Source organism: Quercus lobata, chromosome 2, assembly GCF_001633185.2.
Source record: "Quercus lobata isolate SW786 chromosome 2, ValleyOak3.0 Primary Assembly, whole genome shotgun sequence".
Lineage (NCBI taxonomy): Eukaryota > Viridiplantae > Streptophyta > Magnoliopsida > Fagales > Fagaceae > Quercus > Quercus lobata.
In genome coordinates this window covers 46,834,346-46,852,383 of record NC_044905.1, presented here as the reverse complement: position 1 = coordinate 46,852,383, position 18,038 = coordinate 46,834,346, and positions in this window count along the sequence as shown.

The window sequence follows — 18,038 nt, the reverse complement described above, 5'->3', positions numbered from 1 at the left end:
TGTGGTCAAGCCCCAGAAAGGCTCTTTGTATCAAGACAACAAGCAGGTGTATCATCCTTGGTGATAATTCTAGAATGAAAGTAATGGCCTTTGGGATCTAGCAAACGAGCAAACCTCAAAGCATGCCTTATGGTCCATTTGGATTAAGAGGAGAGGGAGGGGGAGTAAAGTAGAGTAGAGTAAAGTAAATTTGGACCAAAACTAATCTATTTTTAGCCAATCCAAACATGCCTTTAGTGTTGATTTTCATCTCAAACATGTGACTGGCTGCTTTGAGAAACATGGTAACAAAAGGACTGAGTTTTACCAACATATAGGGATGGAATGGAACATAAAAAAGGCTACTCTTATTAATTGAATCAGAAGTATTGGTCTTCTTTCGAAGATAACTTTGAGCAATATATCTCTTGCATCACCCAAAGTGTACAGGTCCAGATCTAAAATAAGCTTTTTATTACATAACAAATAATGGGTCCTCTTGAAACTTCATCATTATCATCAATCTCATCATCACGGGTATGCCTTGGTTCTTCCAATTTGAGACTTTTGGTAATGGGTTCAAGGAATGCATGGTTGTGGTTGTGGTTGTGGTTGAGACACACAACAACAAGACTCTTAGAAATTTTAAATTCTGTGATGGATGCTTAATTGCTTAAAGAAAGATGGATGAATTCAAAGAGGAAATTCAAATTGTTGAAGAAAGCGTTATAGGCCAGAGATTTGTGAAATGGATTCTTGAAGGACAAGCTTAAAAAAAGCTTATCAACCCAACGGCTCAAAAGGTGGGTTCTTTCTTTCTTGAGGGACAAGCTTAGGCCTTGTTTGGTTTTTGTTGGGTATGTATTCGTTTTCTATTTTCATTTTCTGTACTCATTTTCTATACTCAAATCTTGTACTCATTTTTTTGTTTTCAACTCAATTTTTTGTTTGGCACCATTTTTTACTCTAGTTTTTGCATAGTCCTCTAACTTTATTCTAACCCCAATGGATAAAAAATAGAAGAAACACCACACCCACTGTTCATCACAAACCAACGGAACCCAACAACAACTCTAGATCATTGAAACCCACGGATCTACCATCGCAAGTCAAATACCCAACCCAAATCTCAACGTTACAAGTTGTAATTCACCGGAAAAAAATAAAACCCAACCTAGATGACCACCAAAAAACCTATTAATTCAAACAAATTTCATCAAATCCCAATATCAAATAGAAAAAAGGGAGAGAGAGAGAGAGAGAGAGAGAGAGAGAGAGACCATTGATCTAATTAGATTTCACACTTATGCTCAAGAAAGCGTGAGATCAAAGAGAGATAGAGGGGTGCCAAGTTGATCTAGGCGAGTAGCCGTGAGGGTGTTAGTGGTGGCATTGATCCCCCCCTTCCATCGTCGATCTGCTACAGAGAGAGTGAGAGAGAGAGAGTGTGTGTGTTTTTAATAGCCAATTCATTGTTAATGGACCCCACAAAGTTGGTTTTTTTTTACAAAAATACCATGTATCCATTTTCACTAAAAATGAAAAAGCTCAAAAGTTATTTTTATTTTCTGTATTCAAACTCTTTTTTTTTTTTTTTTTATACTGAAAATGAAAACTGGGTACAAATTTGTAAACCAAACCAATTTTTTGTAGTGGGTCCCACAAAAACTGAAAATAAATACAGAAACACCACTTTTTTCTTTAAAGCAAACAACCCTTTATTGACCCAACAGCTATTTGGGTCTGTTTGGCAAACCATCTCAAAAACAAAACTACACATTTTAAACAACATTACACACATTTCCACACACTTTTTTACCCCCACATATATCAAAAACATCCAAATAACATAACTCAAACTGCTCTCCCAAACACGCCCTAAGAAATCTCTCCTGACTTTCTTTTCACACCTCCTAGAAATTTCAAACAAACTAAGAAAATGCCAAAGAACGGATCCACTATATCTTTATAATTTGGATAAAAAATTTTCAGCAACTCTTAATTTTTTTTTTATAGCAACATTTAAAAAAAAAAAAAAACACTAATTGAGATTTGGAACAGACCAACCTTATGTACTTTGATGCACAAATCCTTCATATGTAAACTAAAAAGAAATTAAAAACATATGCTTTGTTCGGAGTTTGTTGCTGTAAAGGGAAATTTAGGAGTTGGAGGGAAGCGGCACAATTGGTTCTGTCTATCTAGTAGCATAGGTCGGTGGAAACTAACTTGGTAAGTTGCTATATTCTTAGTATTTTCCATAGTAGACTTGATCGCCCTTCTACATTTTTTTTTTTTTTAATTTTATATTGCTGGTGTTTTCTTTTGTTCAAAGATTGTAGAAAGATTTTTCTATTTCTACTGGAGAGGCCTGAATTTAGTTCAATTTCTAGCCATGGTGCGGAACTGTCAAGAGGCATTAGTCAGGGCCCTGCCCTACAGGATTTCAATAGAGAACACAGGCCTGATTGTATATTGTTATCAGAGATAAAGGTAGGATATAGTAATAGAATAGATTCTTTTTTTCTTTTTTCTTTTTCCTTTTTTTTTTTATGAAGAAAATATTGAAATTTTCATGTGTAGAGGCTTGGCTTGGCTTTGTTCTGAAAAGAAGGGGTTAATCTGAAGATAGTATAGGAAAATAAATGGTTGATTACTGCATAAATAAATTGATCCAGGTACAGAGCATGCTTGCCTTTTTGTCGGGCTACATTACCATTCCCAACCTACTTTGTTCTGGCAATTTCTTACTGCTTTAATGGAATCTTTTTGAAGGTGTTTGGCTTTGTATTGAGGATTTCAACAGTATAAGGTGTACCTAGAGGATAAGAGTGGTGGACTCAATAATTTTATGGAAGAGATGGGTGGTATAGATTTGGGCTATTCGGGGAATGAGTTTACATGGTGTAATAGAAGAGAAGGGTGGAGGAATATTAATGACAGATTGGATAGAGCTGTGTCAAATAATAGATGGAGACTAGTATTACCTAGAGCTAGGATCCGCCACCTACCTACAAACCCATTTGGTCATAGAGGTTAGGAGAAGGCCTTACTTGTTTAGATTTGAAGCAGCGTAGATCAGAGATGAAAAAAGTTTTGGGGGTTGTGGAAAAGGCTTAGGGGTGTCAAGCAAATGGTTTAGGAATTTATAAGCTTATGAGGAAGCTAAAACAAGCAAGTGTTGCCTTAAGACAGTGGAATCGAGTGACTTTTGGATGGTGGCAAGTAAGAATTGATAGTATAAAGACTCAGTTTGATGAAGTTTAGAAGAATGAACCGTCTAAAAAGAATTTGTCCTATAGAAAATCTGCAACAAGAGTTGGATGAGTGGTTAGTGAGGCAAGAAATTATGTGGTATGAAAAATCAAGGGAGTTGTGGTTGCCGGTTGGTAGGCCCTGAGGTAATTGCCATTGTCAAAGCCTTTTTCATACATGGACACATGCTTAAAGAACTTGAAAGGTTGAATTTAATCAACCATCTTATTGGATTTATCCCGTGTCAAATTTGCTTGTAATTTAGCAATTAATAACCCTGTGTTTAGGTGGGATTCATGTAAGGGTAGTGTGTGAGAGTGTGAAGAAATGCTCAAGACTATGCAATGAAGTAAGGACTCGCGGTTGGATCTCGCGGATGGCTCGCGGCTTGCAAGCCGCCAGATGATGTACACGAGTGAAGCATGCAGAGAAGCTGAACCATCATGCCAGCTGTAGCACTACATGACAAAAAGTTCAGACTGGCCATTCAGTTAGCTTGCAGCTTGAACTCGCGACTCAGTTAAGTCGTGAGGCCAAGTCGCTAGTCCACTCTGTTATGGAAAAAACTGACTCTTCACATTCCTTTCTCACTCCAGTATAAATATCCCTTATATCCACGAAATATTGAGAGCTTCTAGAGAGAATTTTGAGAGAGAAACCCTAGAGAAAAACAAGATTGACTCATCCACAATCTTTACATAGTTACTCTTCAAATTCCTTAACTCTCACCCTCTCCATTGTTACATCCTTGAGAGGTACATTAGCCAAAACTTTTTCTCACCATACCCATATCTATGAGAAGGCTATTTGGTGCTTGGGAAGCAGTTAGGAAGGGACCAATTCATATTAGTTGATGTTATGGGTTATAGTGGAATCCGATAAGCTAAAGAAGACAAAAGTTCGGCGTAACCTCGTTGGAGCAAGAAGCTTGGAGAGCTTAGGTACACTGGGTAGATTAGGCTTGGAGGGTCTTCTGCTGTTCATGTATCCCAACTTCATTCTTTAGTATATTATTTACCGCTTGGAGGGTGGCGGAGAGGTTTTACGCCGAGGGCTTCGATTTCCTCTTCGATAACACATTGTTGTGTTGTCCTTGTATTTGCATCTCTCTTCCCTTAATCTTTGCCATTTAATTTCTGCTGTGGATGTGATTTTATTTGATTTAGATTGTTTATCAATTCTGTTATAAGCTTATGTTCATTTTCCGCACATATATTGTTTGATATTAAGTTTGAATTGGTAATTTGTAAATTGGGGGTTTAAACGTTCAAGGTGTTTTATACACTATTTGAACATTCAGAACTAAATCATACTTTCATTGTTCTCATTCCTAAAACTAGTGGGGCTAATAACTTTAACTGATTCCGGCCTATTAGTTTGTGTAACTTTGTTTATAAAGTTATTTCTAAAAGTGTTCTTAATAGACTAATCTCACCCTTTAAGCTACCTTTATTCCAGAAAGATAGATTATTGAAAACTCAATCATGGTACAGGAAGTAGTACACACTCTCCAAAGAAAAAGAATAGGGAAGGGGTTGCTTATTGTCTGGCTCTCTTTCTGTAGAATCTATCCAAAACCAGTTTGTACACAAGACAAGACACTCCAAAAAGGAAACAAGCAATGTATATAAATAAAAGGGAATCTTTGCATAAAGTAGGCTAAAAATGGCCCAAACCCCAACTTATACAACCTTATTATCCTATTAGGCCATAAAGTTATTCACTTTGGAGGATAGGTCAAAATAGTTACTCTGTCCAATGAGATTACAAAGAGTGGGTTTGTTATGTGAGGGAGGAAAAAGATTTGCTTAGTGATGCATGCTGTTTATGTCGTAATCACTCTTCTTTCTTTTCTAAGTCTCATTTCGCCTTTTCCTTTTCTCTCTTCTTTCACTTTCAATTTTCTATTCAGATTGCCTAGCCACTGTTCTTGTTCCACTGTTCCTATTCATATGCCAAATCCAAGTCATGTAATTTCTCATTTTTACCCTTGTTGTTCACCATCCATTTTTGTCTACTGTAGACACTCTTTAGAAATGCCCATTGCCATTTGGGTTCAACCTCCACTACCCCCTGACCGTGGACAGGGCTTTCTCTCTCTTTCACTACCCATTCCATGACAAACTCTCTTCTACACGTTCTGCCTTGTATACCTCTCTCTCTCTCTCTCTCTAAATGGTAAAACCTTGGGTCTCTTTCTATTCTTTCCCTCTAGCATGCATCAAGTGGTCACAGCTGGTCTATTACCCATTTTGGGTTAAGATGCATTCTCAACAAAGCATCTCCCAAAAGAGGTCCTGATCAGATACCGGAACTTGGCTCTTTTCCTCCCTCCACCAAACCACACCCTCTGTAAACCCTTCAGCCATGGGCCCACCTTTCTTGCATTGGCTAGGTTATAGGTTGGTGGTGCTCCAACCATTACATTGTTGTCTTCTTCTTTATGCTTTGTCTTTTCTTTCTCCATGTGTTTTCTGTCGCTGCTGCCTGGTTTTGTCTTATTGTTCTTCGTTCTCGTGGCATTTGGTGCTTCTCATCTGTGTTTATGGTATAAGAGCAGCATGTGCTTCTTTGCCACGTTTCACTCTACTGAGCTGTACCCATTGGTTCTTTACCCCATTCTGTCTTATTTCATGTCAATTATGTTGAACGGGCCTATTGGGCCTTTGCCTTATTCTTTACTTCTCGGGCCTTTTCAAGGCCCATTCTTATTCTTTAAGGAGGCCCATCCCACCATGGTTGACTCCCCTACACTGCTCATACCCTAATGTGGGCCAATGGGTTCTATCTTGTCCTTCATGGGTATTTTCTCTCTTTGGGCCCTTGCTTGGGCCATATTTGATTACTCTCTAGGCCATTGGGGCATAGCCCAATTGCCTTATTTTTTCCACTTCTTAGTCCCTTCTTTGGGTTAGTTTAGGCTTTTCCTGCCATTGGGTCCATAGTATCAAAAATGGGTATCAACAATTGGCATCAAGTTGGATATGCAAAAAACAAATGATAGAGTCTGTGGTTTTCTTTTGGAAGTACTAAGAAAGTTAGGATTTGATTGCAAATTTGTAAGGCTTATTAAACAATGTATTTCCATGGTAACTTTCACTCTCGTGTTAAGGCAAGGAAGTCCTCTCACCCCGTACTTGTTCATCATTGTTTCAAAAGTTCTATCTAGGCTATTGTTAGCAAAAGAAGCAAAAGTAGAATTAAAAGGAATAAGATAGCAAGAACAACACCATTACTCACTCACTTGATGTTTGCAGATGACTTAATATTGTTCAAAAGTTCAAATGAAAGAGAAGTGGAATTAATGGTCAATTGTGTGAATAAATACTGCATTTGGTTAAGGAAGCAAGTAACCCTTGCCAAATCAGGTTTATTTGGATCAAAAAATGTATCCAAGGCAACCATGAAATTTTTTTGTAGAAGATGGGGATGCTCTCAAATTTGTTTAAAATCCAAATATTTAGGCAACCCCCTATTTCTTACCTACAACAAATCAAAGGATTTTTCCTTTTTGAAAGATAAGGTGGCAGCCAAGCTTGAATCGTGGAAGAGCAAGTGTCTATCATGGGCAGGTTGTGCAACATTGGTGAGATCTGTGGTCCAAACTATGCCTCAGTATACCATGTCTAGTTTTCTAGTGCCTAAGAAGATTTGTAGTGAGTTAGACTCTTTAACAAGAAAATTCTAGTGCAAACCGATAGGCAATGAGAAAAGGTATCTAGCTTTGAGAAGCTGGAAGGATTTATGTCAATCAAAATTAAATGGGGGGATTAGGATTCAAGAGATTTAAAGAGGTAAGCACTGCTTTATTACTTAAAATAGGTTGGTTCTTGGTCTCAAAGCCAGATAGATTATGGATGCAAAATTTTAAGGCAAAGTATGGGAGTTCAAATGCATGATTGGAAGGGGAAAGACCAAGAATGCTTCATGGATTTGGAGGGGAATTGAAGGTAGCAAATGCATTATTGAAAAAGCAAAGATGTTTTTTAGTTGGGAATGAGGATGCATGGAATGACCCTTGGATCCAAGGGTCCAAACCTTCACCTATATCAAATGAAGCAGCTAATCACTCTTCAATAGTAAGCCAATCTAAATGAGCAGGGAAAATGGAACAAAAACAAGCTACAACAGTTTTTTGATGAATACTCAGTCCGGGCTATAAAGCAAATTCCCATCTCTAAAAGAGCAACTCCAGGTAAATTGGTGACTCGGTGAGGTTGGGAGAAAAGTCAAGAAATTTTTCAGTGAAATCTACCTGCTTAACAGATCAGGTGGATAGATTTGATCAAGAAAATAACCAAGTTTAGAAGAAGTTATGGGCAAGTAAATTGGATGAAAGACTAAAAATGTTCTATGGAGTCCTGCAAAAGGAGTACTACCCTTAAAACCTGATTGGCAACTAGAATAGGGTGTGAGGATCTATCTTGTGTGTTGTGTGGGGAAGCAGAGGAATTTGAGCTACATGTGTTCCATGATTGTATAGTGATTAGAATGTTGTGGTTTGCCTCTAAAGTTGGCTTGAGATGGGATCATTTTGAGGCTAATTCTTCTATAGAGCTAGTACAAATGATGGTAAACCCCTCTGAGGAGTTGATACTTAAAGGCTTAAATCAAAATAAGTTCACTTTAATGGCAACTGTAATTTGCTACAAAACATGGAGGATGCGAAATTTGATACAATTTAAATAAGTAAAGTTTGACCCAATGGAATCCCCTTGGAGAATTAAGTCTATTGTGGCAAGTTTTTCTCCAAGAAAGGAAAAGGATGGACAAAGTAAAGAGAGAAAGAAGGACGAGTGGTGTCCACCTTCTAGGGGCTGGATTACAATCAATGTTGATGCTTCTTGGAGTGAAGGGAAGACATGTGTTGTTGGTTTGGCAAGAAACTATAGAGGTGAAGTTTTGAAGGCATGATTTGAACAAATGGATGCTTATTCATTGGCAATAGCAGAATGCTTGGCTGTTGGGCTGGCAATTCAAGTTACTATTGAAGAAGGCTATGAACAAGTAAAGATAGAAGCAGATGCAAAGAGTGTTTTTGATGCTAGCTGCAACTTTGGTCAAGAGGTAGGTTGGGAGTTGTATAAGGACTTGGTATAAATTCTTTGGTTTCCACCCTCCAATAATAAGGACATCCTACATCATCATCTTTACTAAAACATAAATATATCTGATCACACATAATAACATCTCAATAAATACCATATTTCAAGTTTTAAGTTAAAAGTTGATGTGGTGTTATTAGATGTGGTAGGATGTATTGGATTTTATGTAAAGAACTGATGTGAAAATTTCTTATTGAATAATGTAAAACATAGGTTTTACACCCCATACTTATCAAATTTGAACTCTTGAAAATGTTAGAAGTGTAGTTAAGGAGAGTGAGACTCCTAAATTTTGTTTTAACTTCTTGTTGCTCTTGAGAGGGTCTCTTCTTGTTGTACTGTGTAATTTTGTTCTATTGGTTTTAATTAATTTTATTTCACAAAAAAAAAAAACCTTTTTTAATTCCTAATTTTATTTGTATTATGTTTAATATGTGCCCCAGCATAATAAAAAACAATCAGTTAGTCAATACTAGATTTTTCCTACTAATAGTGTAATTAAAAAAAAATCAACATGCTCACAAACTAAATAAAATAACCAAAACCCAAATCAAAACACATACAAAAGAGTTCAAAAATTTACAATATAAAAAAGAATAAAAAACTTAAATGGGTGTTCCTTAATCTGTTTCTTTACAATGGACTTCCTTTTGACATAATATCCCTACATGCAAAGTCAGGAAAAACATGTAAGATGATTAGATGAATTTATGGGATCAAACTATTATACACAAATACATAAGCTTAAGTTGCATCTTGGAAAAAAACAAAAAAAAAAAAACAACGATGCGGTAGCATTGTGTGAGATTTAATTATAGAGTTGGTTTATTTGTTAAGAGGGATTGTATAGAAAGGCCATGACTGAATATATATAAGCCCTGGAATTTTTGATAATAGACTTTCAATTGAAGTAGAATTTAAGTTTCTGAAAATTAGATGATAAAGTTTTACCTAAATTAAATTATTGTTAAATCTTATCCTTTGGCTAAGAGCCTTGTAACTTAATAGGCTGACATGAACACCACCTATCATTTGGTACAATTACCATTTTTAGGCCCAATTTTTATTATATAGTATATGAATCTTGATGATAAACTTTTAATTGAAGTTGACTCTAAATTACTGAAACTTAGATGATAAAGTTTTACCTGAATTAAATTATTGTTAATCTTATCCTTGGGCCAAAAGCCTTATAATTCAATTGGTTGGCAAAGACACCACCTGACTTACCCTTTGTTTCATGAAAATATATCCTAAAAATTAATAAAAATTTAATAATTAATAAAATCTAAGATGCAACTTGAGGGGAAAAAAAGTGGGGTGTTGTGTGGGATTTAAGTTTAGAAATTTTTTATAATAGATTTTTAGTTGAAAAGAATTTAAATTTGTTTATTATAAAAAAATTTAAATTTGTTGAAATTTAAATGATAAATTTTTACTTCAATTAAACTATTTTCAAATCTTATCCTTTAATTTGAGGAAATATATCCTAAAGATTATTAAAAAAATTAATTTAATAATTAATAAGAGTAGCCACTTGGCATAACATGGCTTTTAGGCCAAAATTTTATTATATAGTATATGATTATTGGCAAAGGAGGTATGAAAAATGACAAAATTCATCTATCCGTCCCACTTTCATCAATTATGAGTCACACAAATTTTAATTTTTAACAAAAATTAAAAAATTTATTGAAATTAATTTTTAGGAAAAAAAACCTACTTGGTTGATAAGAAAATGAAGGACTAAGTTTATCAATAAAAAAAATTTATCCCGATAAGAAATTTTACTAGTAATTTTTTTTTCCTAATCAGAATATTTTAATTTATATATTTTATGTGAATGATAATATGAGGAAATGTCACAAATAAGCGCCAATGGCCATTCATTGTGTCACCGACTACTACCATTCTCAGCTATTCCTACCCAAAAAACCGATATGTTAATCAGGTCGTGCCTAATCCGCAACCAACTCAACCAAATTGAGTGGAGAAGTTTCAGATCCACCACCGACTGATGAGGGGTATAATTGGATGGGTCGAATTATGTGTCGAGTGGTTTGTCATTTTGGTCGAAGCTGGCAATGGTGCAGCAAAGGCAAAAATCTGCTTAGATCTAGAGATCTCATCAGATTTGGTAGATCTCCTCTAAATCATCACTAGAAAATGCTTGGAAGTCACCAGACTTTATGATTTTCACATGATTAGGTCAGGTGGCTCGGGTTTTAGAGGAGAAAACCCACCAACTGACCTATTGGCATTGGTTTTTTAGGGGGGGGGGGGGACTCGCTACCAACTGCCAAAGTAATCAGTTTGGTTAGTGGTTGGATTGGTTTTGGTTAGTTCAGACAGACCGATGGCTGGACAATCCTAATGCCAATACCCAAATCACGTCTAGACCAAAAAGAAATTGGATCTGAACCTATTAACTTGTTCGTACTTGAATTAAAAAAAAAAAAAAAAGATTATAGGTAATAGGAATAGCAACCAATTTAAATCCAATAATTTTTATACCTATGCCTGATTTTAACCCATACCTAATCTACTAATCAATCCTTTATCATAGAAGTTTATGCTTTTTTTATTGATTAATTTTCAATATATGTTTATATTTAAAAATAAATAAAAGAATAACAAAAATTGCATTCCTTTCTATATGGGCATTGGGTATAGGCCCGATCCATCAACCTCTGCATGCTTAAGAGTGTAAGGCCCAATGCCAGGTTGAGGCCCATATCAATTCGAGGGATTAGTGCTTGGTTGGGGTTTAGTACCAAGTCGAGGTCCATATAGGATGGTAATGGTAATGCCTTGGGAGAAATCGTCTATCGAGCACCGTTTGGCGACGAGTGCAAGTTTCAAGAGAATCACATCTATCATAAGAAGTAGGTCCCATTTGATAAGGAATATATCCCAGAGGGGCCCACCAACATGAAAAGGAACCCCCTCATCATGACGACCCCACTAAGGAAAGTTTATATATAGGGGCCGAGGTTGTGAGAAAGGGGGATGGCAATTTTGGGGGGAAGAGCGATACATGAGAGAGAAAAAAAAGAAACCACTAAAAAGGGGGAAAACTTAACACCATTAATCTGGTGCCTTCTCAGGAAGTACACGGACAAGGTGAGAGAAAACTAATTGGGCTGAGAACCTCTAGTCTTGGGCCATAGGGTTGGCTTTCAGAGGTTTTCCCATTGTAGTAAATTTCATACCCCTCAAAACAAGTAAATTGGGAGCTAGACCCAAAATTTCACTTAGTATTTTGGGCTGGGCACCATAATTGGCACCCTTTGTGGGAAATCTCCTACTCAATTGAAGACCTAGGGCTAGTTTATCGTCACCAGGATGGAGGGGCCACATGCAATAAGGGGTTAGTGGGCTCTGGAGGGGCCACATGCAATAAGGGGTTAGTGGGCTCTGGAGGTAATCTTTCAAGGGACTCACCATGAGGCCAAAGGAAGTTAGAAAGGGAATGAAAAAGGGAGCAGGATCACATGCAAGATGGGCATAAGACAAAGGTGGATTCAAATAAGGGATCTTCCCATGGGGAAAGATCGGTCTCCTATGTTCCCGAGCATTCGTATCATAGTGAACAAGACTAGGAGATAGAAAACTTACGAAAGCAAGTTAAGGAGTTGGAGCTAGAAAGAAGGGGCCGACGTCAAAGAAAGGATCGAGAGGAGTTGTCTAGTGATCCTAACTTTATTGGCGGTAGTACCGGAGAGTCGTCCCACTGAAGTCATTCACGACGATCAAGAGACAAATCTAATAAGACTATAAGGCGTCATTCTAACACGCCGAAAAGGGAAAGGCACAGGCACCTTAGTGCGGCTTTGGATGCCAATAGCTGGGCACTTCAGAGAGCCGCTCGATCTCCGTTTTCTAAAGAGATAGAATGTATCGAGATGTCTAGGCATTTCAACCATCCCCTATTTATCTGTTATGATGGCAAAATTGACTCAATGGAGCACGTTAGTCATTGCATTTAACTGATGTCCTTATGCTTGCGGAATGACGGATTGATGTGTAAATTGTTCCCGTCCAATCTCAAGCCGACAACAATGAGATGGTTTAATGGTTTAAGGAAGAGGTCCATACACAACTTCGGAGAGTTGATTCAGGCATTCAGGGCCCGTTTTATCACTTGTAGTCAAGTCCCTTAGCTCATTGATATGTTGCTTTCTATGAAGATGGGGAGCAGGGTGACCCTCTAGTCTTATGCCAACCGGCATTGGGAGCTATACAATGAGATAGGTGGGGGGAATTAGCAAGTTGCAACAAGCATGTTCAGACTGGGGCTCCCCTAAGAGTCCAAATTGAGAGAGTCGCTAACTATGCAACCCCCCGAGAACATGCACCAGCTCATGAGGAGGATTAAGGAACACAAAATGTTGGAAGATGACTGACAACAGAGCAAAGGAAAAGCTCCCTCCACCTCTCAATATAGCAAGGATTTGAGGCTCGGGGGCTTTAAGCAAAGACCTAAGAGGGAAGCTAGGGCACCGAAGCTCGAGGTCTGTGCAGGAGGTGTTAATGCGGCATTCAAGGAGCCAATTCATAAGATTTTGTAGCAGATAAAAAATGAACCTTACTTTCGGTGGCTAGGTAAGATGGGGGGAGACCCATCCAGAAGGAATCAAAGCCTATATTGCATGTATCACCGGGAGAAGGGTCACACCATCGAATAGTGTAAAGTGTTCAAGGATCATTTGAAGCAACTAGTGAAGAACATGCATTTGAAAGAGTTTATGGTTGGGCAAGGAGGTGGCACAGTAGACCAGACCTCAAGTAACTGAGGGAATACACTTCTTCTGCCCTTAGGAATCATTGAAGTTATCCATGCAGCCTCCATCGATGTCAGTACCAGTTGCCGAAAGGGGATTTTGAGCATTACCCCCCAACAAGGCCCCGAGGCTGCAAATCGGCTAGAGAAAAGGCTGAGGCTGACTAGAGAGCCAATCGCTTTCGACAACGATGACTTCAATGGAACATCCCAGCCACATGATGATGCCCTCGTTGTGCCATCAAGGATTGGTGGCTTCTTAGTTAAAAGGGTACTGATAGATCAAGGGAGCGAGGTTAAGATAATGTACCCTAATCTCTATAAGGGCTTGGGTTTGAAGTTGAAAGATCTAACGAAGTATGACACACCTTTGGTGGGATCTATGGGAAGGTAGTGGTACCCGGAAGGTAGATTTCCCTCCCCATTATGATTGAAGGAAAGGAGGTAATGTTGAACTTCATCGTAGTTAATGCCTTTTCTCTATACACGGCAATTCTTGGTCGGCCTTGGATTCATGTCATGGGAGTGGTATCGTTCACTCTACATATAAAGGTCAAATTTCCCACCGAAGATGGAATTTCCGTGGTCAAAGGAGATCAACAAGTTGCACGACAGTGCCTAGTGGCCGCGATCAATCATAAGATCAAACAAAAGAAGCAAGTGGAATCAGAATCATTATAGCAATCACAGAAACTCGAGAGGAATACCGGGGCTAATAGTGCTAAAGAGTTGGTCCAAATTAGAATCCTCCCACACGAATATAGATATTTCCAGGTCGGAAAAAGCCTACTGCTAGAGGACTGCGTTGTCGTGCTATTATCCTTGGCATAGAATTTGGACGTTTTTACATGGAATCCGTATGAGGTACTCGGTGTGGATCCAACCTTCATCACCCACAAGTTGAATGTTGAACCCATGTTCCTTCCTAAAAAGCAAAAGCCAATGAGATCTACCAAACAGCACGTAAAGGTCATGAAGGAAGAAGTAGAAAAGTTGAGGCATGCTGGGGCTATTAAGGAAGTGTTCTTCCCCGAATGGTTGTCAAACACAGTGGTAGTGAAAAAGAAGAATGGGAAGTGGAGAGTTTGTATAGATTTTACTGACTTAAACCGAGCATGCCCCAAAGATCCCTTTCCCTGTCTCGAAGATTGATCAGTTGGTTGATGCCACTTGTGGGCACCCGACGATGAGTTTCTTAGATGCCTTTCAAGGATACCATCAAATTGCTTTGGCTCCTGAGGATCAGGAGAAAACGTCTTTCATAACCCCCGAGGGCAATTATCATTACACTGTGATACCCTTTGGACTAAAAAATGTAGGTGCTACCTACCAATGGATGGTGACAAGAATGTTCAAGGATAAGATCAAGAGCATGATCGAAGTTTATATCGATCACATAATGGTTAAGAGTAAGAGGAATGAAAGGCATGTGATGGACTTAAATGAAACCTTCGAGATCCTGAGGAGGCACAAGCTACGCCTCAATGCCAAACAGTGTGCATTTGGAATAGGTGCCGAGAAGTTCTAAGGGTATATGTTTATCAATCGAGGCATTAAGGTGAACCCAGATCAAATCAAGGCAATACAACAGCTTTCACCACCGACCAATCCTAAGGACGTACAGAATCTCACTGGGATGATTGCAGCACCGAATTGTTTTGTCTTGAAATTGGCAGACAGGTGTAAGCCATTCTTTCAATTATTGAGGAAATGGAGAAGGTTCTAGTGGACTGAGGAATGTGAGGAAGCATTTTAGGATTTGAAGTGTTATTTGATGAGCCCTCCAATCTTGTCCAACCCTGAGCCCAAGGAAGATCCGTATATGTATTTGGCTATGTCCGATCACATGGTAAATGTAGTATTATTGAAAATTCATAACGGGGTGCAGAGGCCAATGAATTATATCAGTAAAACCTTGGTAGATTCAGAAATGCGATACTTGCCATTAGAGAAGCTGGCTTTAGCCCTGATTCACACAACAAGGAAATTGCCCCATTACTTTCAAGCTCACACAAAGTATGTGTTATTTGAACACCCTTTACAATAGCTATTAAGGAGGTTTGATTTCACAGGAAGGATAGCAAAATGGGGGATGAGGCTCGGGTCATTTGATGTGAGATATAAATCGAGGAATGCTATTAAGCGGCAGGTATTGACAGATTTTGCGGCAAAGTTTACCCCTTCGGCAAGTAATGCAAATAGGGTTTGTCAAGTCTTAGTCAAACCTTGGCAGGTGTATGTCGATGGGGCATCTAATGCTCGGGGTGCCGGGATAGGCCTAGTTCTCGTGTTGCTCGAGGGCATAAAGTTAAAGCATTCACTAAGGTTAGGTTTCTGGGCTTCTAATAATGAAGTTGAGTATAAGGTGCTGATTATGGGCTTAGAGCAACGAAGAAGCTAGATGCAGGAGTGGTAGAGATTTTTTTTTTTAGATACACGCTTAATAGTAAGTCAGTTGGAAGGAAGTTTTGAGGCTAGAGATCCTTAAATGGCTGAGTATTTAAAGCTAGTGGGCACACTACTATCTGGTTTTCGAAGGGTGAAAGTGTCCCAGATTTCAAGGGGACAAAACAGTCATGCAAATTCTTTGGCCACTCTTGCTTCATCCATGGCCAATTATGTTCCTTGTATAATCTCGGTAGAGGTGCTAAATCAACTGAGCGTAGGGCGTGAGCTAAGTGTATCTGTAGTATCAACACCTGGCCCAAGTTGGATGGATCCTATCGTATCATTTATGACAAATGTTTTTCTGCCAAGCAAAGCAAAGAAGGTAGAAAAGGTACGAAGGACGTCGACCTAGTTTTGTTTATCTAAAGATAAGAGGTTGTATTGATGGTCAATTAGGGGACCATATCTGTTATGTTTGCACCCTGGGGATGTGGAGGGTCTATGAACCGAGTTGCATGGAGGAATATGTGGAAGTCATATGGGAGGATGGTCATTAGCACACTGAGCAATGACTCAAGGGTTCTAGTGGCCAAACATTCAAAGGGCTGCTGCCAAGTACGTGAAGAAATGTGATCAGTGTCAAAAAGACTCCCCGAATATCCACCAACCAAGAGGGAACCTAAACCCGATCTCCAGCCTGTGGCCCTTCGCCCAGTGCGGGTTAGACATCGTGGGGTCGTTTCCTCAATCCACCGATAACAGAAGATTCGCAATAGTTGCTACAGATTATTTTACGAAATGGGTCGAAACTGAAGCCTTGGCAAACATCTAAGATGTGGATATGAAGAAGTTTGTTTGGAAGAATATTGTCACAAGATTGGGGATCCTAGAAACATTAATTTCGGATAATGAATTACAATTTGACAGCAAGGCCTTCCGTAAATTTTGTAGTGACCTCGGAATCAAGAACATATATGTAACTCTAACATACCCTCAAAGCAATGGACAAGCAGATGTGACGAATAAAGCAATTGTTACTAGGCTAAAGAAAAGGCTAGAAGGGGCTAAAGGTAAATGGGCCGAAGAGCTACCAAATGTGCTATGGGCTAACCGCACAACGCCTAAAAGGTCTACAGGTGAAACACCTTTTTCTATGGAAAAAATCTAGCCTCGGCCTGACCTAGGTCACCGACTAGGTGGAAACCTTAACAAACTTATCTAAGGACAAAAACCCAGCCTCTGCCTGACCTTTGGTCACCAACTAGATAGAAACCTTAACAAACTTATCTAATGACAGGCAAAGAAATATCTAAGGATGGAGAGCTAATTTATACATATTCTGATCAATGAGTGAGATAAGAATTTGGTAGAAGGCTACCCAAAAATGGAAATCGCGCTCTAATTTACCATGGTTACCGAATTAGTAGGAAACATTCATAAAGCCTACCATGACGCTGGAATTATTTTTAATGATTTGGTTGATTATCGCTGCTCGGTTATCACAATATTCCCCGATCATAAACACTAGTGAAAATTTTCATGAAACTACACTTAAATTTACTCATAAAAAATTTAATCAAGTCTATAAAGAAAAAAGAGAGACATTGTTCTACACTTGATGGCTAAAACATGGCTTAATCCATAAAATAATAAAGGAGAGTTTAAATTCCCAACTAAAGGGAACTGGAAAAAAAAAGGAATAAAAATAATAATAAAAGCAAATATTGTAATACATCTAAGGAGAAGGATCTTGTGCAGCATCGGGGAGGACAGGGGAAGCACCACCAGAAGACGGGGCAATCGATGCAAGAGTAACCTCCGAGGTGCCAATATCTTCAAAAGCTATAAAGGAAGCCAGGTTTTCTAGGTCCACCACCACTATATGGGAGTCGATTTGGTAGGCAAGCTCCCAAATATTGGGGATGTCCTCTCTTTCCTCCTCCTCTTCTTCCCCTTTAGCAAAAGGTCCTTCCCCGGTCTGGGCTTGAACGGGAGGGTCGTCAGGCAAAGGCACTTGGTTAGGATCTCTAAAGGGAGAGGTCTCAGGAAAATTCAAGGCATCCACTACGGCCATCCAGCCCTGCATGAATCCCAACTGCTGAGCTCCAAAGATAACAGGGCCGCCTAAGCTCTCAACATCATTGAAGCCCATATTGTAGAATTGCTACTTAGTTTGCTTCAACAACTCCTTTAGCTCTACAAGCTTCTTGTCACGAGCCGAAACTACACTTATTGCCTGGGCCTTTTTGGAGTCTAAGTCCTCTAGCTTGCCCTCCAACTCTCCCACCCTACGCTTAGCAGAGTCTCAGGCCCTTTTGGCAACCGCAACCCACTACTCCATATCGACCAGCTCCTAAACTTCCTCTTAAATAGTGGATTCGGCCACCTACTTGAGGGCTTTCTTCCCATCCGCCTCCTTGGTGGTTAGCTTCAACCTACCTTCAAGGATGTGCGCCATTTGAGTAGCCTAAAGCAAGTGAAATAAAAGAACAGGGTTAGATAAAAGCCAAGGAAGGATACTTAAACTA